The sequence below is a fragment of the Pinus tabuliformis genome, chromosome 7, assembly GCF_031772625.1.
Source record: "Pinus tabuliformis cultivar Carrire ecotype Pingquan chromosome 7, CPIR1, whole genome shotgun sequence".
Taxonomy (NCBI): domain Eukaryota; kingdom Viridiplantae; phylum Streptophyta; class Pinopsida; order Pinales; family Pinaceae; genus Pinus; species Pinus tabuliformis.
Genome location: NC_142293.1, coordinates 1810891409 through 1810898687, shown reverse-complemented (window position 1 = coordinate 1810898687; position 7279 = coordinate 1810891409). Strand labels below are relative to the sequence as shown.

The 7279-nt window shown below is 36.2% G+C and overlaps 1 pseudogene; it reads right to left on the bottom strand.

The window, feature by feature from the left end:
* Positions 1–588: 588 nt before the first annotated feature.
* Positions 589–1435, bottom strand: LOC149255615 (uncharacterized; annotated as a pseudogene).
* Between the last annotated feature and the right edge of the window lie 5844 nt (positions 1436–7279).

The window sequence follows — 7279 nt, the reverse complement described above, 5'->3', positions numbered from 1 at the left end:
TAGAAAGTTGGAATGGTTTAGTTATGGCCATTAGTAACTTTGTCTCTGGATCTAGTACTTTAAAGTTTGATGATGTTGTTGGTGCAATCCTTAGTGAGGAAATGCGATGGAAAATCTCGAGTGAGACATCAGGTAATGCTTTGATTGCAGAGACTAGGGGAAGAAAAATGGAAAGAGGAAAGAGCCCTAGATATTGCAGTAAGTCAAAAAAAGGCAAATCCAAGTCCAGATCGGGGATAGTGTGTTGGAAATGCAGGAATAAAGGACACCTGAAGAAAGACTACAAGTCTTGGAAGGGAAAAGGAGACATGCAACAAAAAAACAATCATGAAGCAAATGTGACAGGTGATGTGTTGCAAGATGCTTTGATTCTTTCATTAGAAAATAGTATTGATGCTTGGGTGGTAGATTTAGGGGCCTCATTCCATGCCACACCTGAAACCCTAGTCTACTTAGAGTTGACCGAAAAGTTTCTTCTGCTGCCTTAGTGTTATCAATCATAGCATATGCGCTGCCTTAGTGTTATCAATCACAACATATTCACAAAGACAATTATCAGAGCAAAGTGAACGATTGGGAATGACATTTTTATGATTTAAGCTTTTCTGGACTTGCAACTGAAGATTTCACATTTTGCATTACGACAGATACAGGTGCTTTTTCTGTTTTAAAATTATTGGGCCCATGTAGTTCCATCAATGCCTTTCCTTCACAATGGATTGCAGAAGTCTCAGGCAAAGAGATTTTAAAATATGGCAGCATTCCAGATTTCTTATTTGATTTACTATGATTGTTTAATAGATGAAGTTCGCTGACATTCGGCATAAACCATCCTCCGTGTTCCTCGTCATTGGTAACATTGAAATGTGTGGCTCTAGTTGTACCCAATCCACAGTGCCTGCATTTCTCTGATGGAATTGAGATATCGACTCTTTACATCTGGAATAGGAGATACTGCAATCAGACACTTGCAGAGATTGCTATGTTTGAAACCCATGCATGAACTTAGCCATAGATTGTCTATATATAGCCTCATTATATCCATAACCATCAAGGCCAAAATATTAATATGAAGAATAGGAGCATTCATGCCCATGCACAACTAAACGTTGAATACCCGTTAACTCGGAAAGCACAGATATATCAAACTTTCCCTGAAGCCTTTTCCCACACCCACACATAAGATACTGTAGGATATTTTCATGTTGCAAGCACTACCCAACAATCCCAGAGCATAATAAAATAAAGCCATCGCAGGCTTCTTGAATATCAACCAGAACAACCAAATAACATCCGTTTTATTGCTTTGATCTTGTACCAATAATATAAATCCTCTCTTGGTTGGCTGAACGAAGTGCCTGGGCAGCTTCTTTGAGGGGTGAATCACAACTCTAGAAAGCGGAATATTGGAGCGGAGAACGCACGGATCCACCATTACTACAGGATCTCCAATTATAAGTGACTGGTTATTTATTTATCTACACCTTCTAATTTCTATTACAGTCCACCACAACCTATTCTGGTGTGACCATATTTTTTGAAACGTTTCTGAGCGTGGAGAAAGAACTCTATGTTGTGGGCTTGGAGGAGGCCACAGTTCGAGATTAGATTCCTGTAGTGGATAATCTGGTGAACATTGTCAGATATCTGGAGCGAAATTTTGAAGATAAAGAGCCTCCTTCTTCAGACTTAAGAATGTTTAGTTTGTGGGCATGAGAGTTTGTGATGTGTCTTCTATTTAATATTGATATTTTATTGGAGCATTATTCGATGTTATAAAGCGTTGTTCAAATTATACACATTGTGTAGAAGACCGACAACGTGTTATGCAGCATGTTGATGGAGATTTGCAGTTTGGAGCTAGCAAAGGAAATGTGTTTTGGGCAGACCATGTCATGGTGACCAGCTTTAAAAGACCTACTATTATTCAACAATAGCAGTGTGGAAGAAGTTTCATATCATTATGGTACTTTGCGTAATGAACCTCTTTTATTATATTCACTTTTGAGTGGAATGTTAAATGAAGCACATAAAACAAATATATAAGAGCATGGCTTTATATAGGTTTATGTAAAAACTTGAGTTTTGGTAGTGATTAAAAAAAGGGGGATGCTAAAGTGATATCATAAATTCATATAAGTTTAAAAGGGATGATAAAGTAGTGTTTTTAAGGAGGGATAATGAGGCTATATTTTTTGTATTTTGGAGTGATAAGTTTTGGAGAGATAAGGAGTATTTGTAATTTTTTATGTAATAGAGTCATAAGTGCTTTTGTGGAGTCATAAGGTGCATATTTTGTAATTTTGGAGTTATAAATATTTTTTATTTGGAGTGATAAGTGAAGATTTCTAAAAGGGAAGCTCATTGTTGCATTTTGAAGAAAGCTTTATTTTTAGTAGATTGAGTTAGTATACCTTTATTTTTGAAGACTAGTTGCTTCAAGGGGCTGTGAGCTTGGCATTCTCATTGTTTGAGAAATTCATTCACGATGTTGAGAAGATGAAGGTTGATGTACTCCCATATTTAAATAAAAACATATCTTTTTGGTGGTGATTGTGTCCTGGATCCATTCGAAATTGAATAAGGGGATCTTAGATACACCATGTGTATGTTTGTGATGGCGCATGATTCTTGATATTGTTTTTGTTTTGTGTCTAATTTTGACACTAACCTTCCTGTGGTATCTTTCTAATATGGTACACACAACAAATTAGTGCATTGCATCGACATAGTCAATTCTATTCAAGCTTATGTAATCACGCAAAACTACAAGCAATCAAGAAGCAACAATACATAATCAAGTTGTCAACGACATTTCTACATCAACATCCAATCAAGCTGTCATCCACATCAACAATTTTTGCAGCAATTCAACAACAATTTTTTGGAAATTGCACTTGCACCATTTTTTTAATAAGCTCAATACAAAACTGTAACTTTCCAATCATAATTTGTAAGTTGGATTGTAATCAAAGTCAAATTCAGTTAAATTGTAAGGGTGCATTCTCGGTTGAAACCGACACCCACATTTTGAATTGATAGGAAATCAATTAAACCAAGTGAATCCATTGGTTTTTAACAGATTCATTCAAATCATTGTAAGCATTTCTCTTGGGTGCATTTCCAATAGTATTCGACACCCTTCTTTTGATCAATCAAGAGTGTGAAGCAAGTGAAAATCTCTCAACATCAAGCGAGCCTAAAATTGATTGAAGCAAGCGTGAAAGAAAGCAAGTGTGAGTTCAAACAATCAATTGTTAAAACAAGTTCAAGTGAACATGCAACAATCAACCAAACATCAAGCAAGCGAGTTCTGAAAATCCAACAAATATTAAAAGCAAGCAAGTATGAGTTCCAACAGGTTTGCATGGAAAAAACATTTAGTTATTAAAGATTCTTAACAAGTTGATCCTCTCAACTGCTGAATACATCGTACAAATCAACAAATAAACTCTTGGTGATATTTCAATGAATCTACAACAAGCACATGAAACAATTGAGTTCCTTCAACTGGAGTCACAACTTCAAAGAGATGAGTTGCTAGAGAAGAGTGATGCTTCCAAGTCTTTCATCCGTACAGATGCAGATAAAGATGTTGATTCCAAGTCACTGATCCAACCAACTTCAAGTGTCAAAGTGGTCCCCGATCCAGTTCAAATTTTTTCCAAACCAATCATCAAGCCATGGGAAGAACTTCAAAGTAACAAAAATTGACAAGGATTAGGATATGACAAAGATGAAAACAACTTGCATATCCCCGATTATTCTAATCCGATCAAGTTCATCAGTGCAGGGTTTCTTGATCAAATAACATCAACAAGCCATGAGAAAGTTGCAGACAATTAGACATGTACACAAACTGAAGTTGCATTCAAACCACAATGCCTTCATTGTCAAAGAACCGGTCATCTGGAAGATCGATGTTTTGATCTCCATCCTTGTCACCATTGTGGCAAGTCAAATCATTCATCAACACAATGCAACAAACAAAAATAATCAAGCAGATTGAAGATCGATTATTCACGGATTGATCCCTGGGAATGGTAATCCACGGTCAAAAGATTGTATAAGTTTTACAATAGAATTCACGCAGCAAACAGTGAAATCAAGATGGTACTCTCGTGTAATTTAACGGGGGAGTACAACAGTGAAACTCTCCTACACCTGAAGGAGGAGAGTTCAGATATCAAATGTAAATGATTGTCTCTCCTTTCAGTTGACAAAGGGGGGAAATGTCAATGAAATTGACAATGGTCGTCAGACTGAAAGTCTCAACAACATTAGCAAATTAGCCAGTGGGTATTTTCAAATCAGACAGTGGGCATCAACAACAAGCCCTGCAGCAAATACGCTAGTGGGCATTCATAATATTTTGTTAGTGGACACAGGATGCTGATTTCAGGCAAATGACAGTTGGGTCCTTTTTGTAGCTTGGCACATGATGGAGTTGTCAAGCGACATTTAGAGATGAATCAGACATGCAGTTGACTCATGGTTTCTTCATATTGCAATTTCTTCAGCATCTAGCTTTGGCGGTTTTTTTAGGCAAATGTTTTTTTGAGGATCAACAATTTTAGCATGAGAACTTGGAAGATGGTTCCTGGTTCTTAATTTGGACTTATCATTGGGGGGGAATGTTAGCCTCACTCTCACATTTAAAACAATTCTAAGTCCAAATAATTAAATTAATTAAAATCAAGAAAGTTGGATTTAATCCTACCTTTCTAGATTGAGTTAGTTCCTCATGGTTAGGAGTCAGTTTAGGCTTAGTTGGTTGAGAGATTCTCTCCAACTAATTAGGCTCCTAGATTAGTGTGTGGTTGAGATATTTGCTCAACCAAAGTGTCCAAGATAGACGTACTATCTTGAGACCAATTTCCTCATGTATTTATATGTATCATAAACATTATTTTAAGAATGAGAATATGAGAGGAATACATCAAGGCTGAGGCCTTTTCTGCCATGTCTGGTTTCTATATTTCTGAGTGTTTATTTTATTGAGTTTATTTTATGTGTGAGTTTTCTAAATTTTCATGATTATGTTCAAGGAGATTTTGGACGGGTTCGATTCGGTGATGATAAACCCTGTAAAATCATTGGAATGGATATAGTTTTCATAAAACAACAAAATGGAAATCAATGGCTATTGAAGGAGGTAAGGCATGTTCTAGATCTGAAGAAAAATCTGACTTCAATAGGGCAGTTGGGAGGTGAAGGTTGTGTGATTACTTTCACAGATAAAACCTGGAAGGTCACTAAAGGAGCCCTGGTAATAGCAAAAGGAGAAAAGGTTAGTACATTGTATTTATGCAATGGTATTTCTAATTCTGTTAATGCTTTAACCTCTACAGGAGAAGATATGGCATTATGGAATCATAGGCTTGGGTAGATGAGTGAGAAGGGGATGCAGATCCTTCACTCAAGAAATTTGTTGTCAGGTTTGAAGCATGTTGATTTGGAATTCTGTGAAAATTGTGTTTATGGAAAACAGAAGAGAGTTAGGTTTCTCAAAGTTGGGAAAGAAAAAAAGAGTGAAAAAATAGAGCTTGTGCATACAAATGTATGGGGACTTGCTCAGGTATCATCTCTCGATGGCTCTCATTATTATGTTACTTTTATTGATGATGCAACCAAAAAAACCTAGATTTATTGTATTCGAAATAAATTTGGTGTATTTGATACTTTCAAGAAATGTAAGATTTGGTTGAAAATGAGACAGGAAAAAGGTTGGAGTGTCTCAGATCAGACAATGGAAGTGAATATTGCAGCAAAGAGTTTGATAGGTACTGTTCAGAAAATGGAATTCACATAGAGAAGACAGTTCCAGGAACACCACAACAAAATGGTGTGTCAGAAAGGATGAATGGGACAATCATGGAGAGTGAATGGTGCATGAGATTGCATGCAGGATTTCCTTTACAATTTTGGGCAGATGTTGTAGATACTATTGTTTATCTAATAAAAAGAGGGCCTTCAAGTTCCTTGGATAGTGGTATTCCAGAGGAGGCATGGACAGGTAAAAAGGTAAACTACTATTTTTTAAAGATTTTTGATTGTGAAGCCTTTGTCCACATTAATAAAGAAAATAGAACAAAGCTTGAGGAAAAATCAAAGAAATGTACCTTAATTGGATATGGTGTTAACGATTTTGGTTATCTCTTTTATGATTATGAAAAACACAAAATCATTAGGAGCAGAGATGTCATATTCAATGAAAAGGTTTTGTATAAGGATCAGTTGCAGAAAAAGAAACAGGAAAAGAAAACAGAGAATACACAATGCTTGAAGAGATCACAAAAAAAGTGATGGTGCCTGAAAATCATAATGATCAATAGCCAGAACAACAACCACAATAGCAACAAGCACCTCAAACACCTGAAAGTGGAGTTAGAAGATCTACCAGGATAGGTAGACCCCCTGAACGATACTCTCCTTCATTATATTATGTATTGTTGATTGATTCTGGTGAACCAGAATTTTATGAAGAAGCAGTGCAGGTAGAAACCAGGAAGAAGTGGCAGCAAGCCATGAAAGAAAAGATGGACTCTTTAGCACATAACCAGACTTGGGACTTAGTCAGGTTGCCTGCAGGTAAAATAACATTGCAGAATAAATGGGTTTATAGGTTGAAGGAAGAAGATAGAGGTAGACAAAGGTATAAAGCTAGACTTGTGGTGAAGGGGTTTGCACAGAAAAAGAGTATAGAATTTGATGATATATTTTTTCTTGTTGTTAAAATGACTTCAATCAGAACTATTTAAGTCTAGTAGTAGCTGAAGATTTGCATCTTGAGTAGTTAGATGTAAAGACAACTTTTCTCCATGGGGATTTGGAGGAAGAGATATATATGTAGCAGCCACAAGGATATGAGGTAAAAGGGAAGGAGAAACTAGTGTGCAAGTTGAAGAAGAACCTGTATGGATTAAAACAGGCTCCAAGGCAGTGGTATCTAAAATTTGATAGGTTTATGTCTGAACAAGGTTATACTAGATGTCACTCTGATCATTGTGTTTATCTCAAAAGACAAAATGATGGCAACTATATTATATTGTTACTGTATGTAGATGACATGCTTGTTGCAGGTTCTAACATGCAGGAAATAAATGTGCTCAAAAGAAAATTGGCAAACTCGTTTGCAATGAAGGATTTGGGTGTTGCAAAACAAATCCTTGGTATGAGAATAACTAGAGATAAGAAAAATCGCAAATTAACATTGTCTCAGAGTGAGCACATACGAAAGGTGTTGAAAAGGTTTAATATGAAGAATGCAAAACTAGTT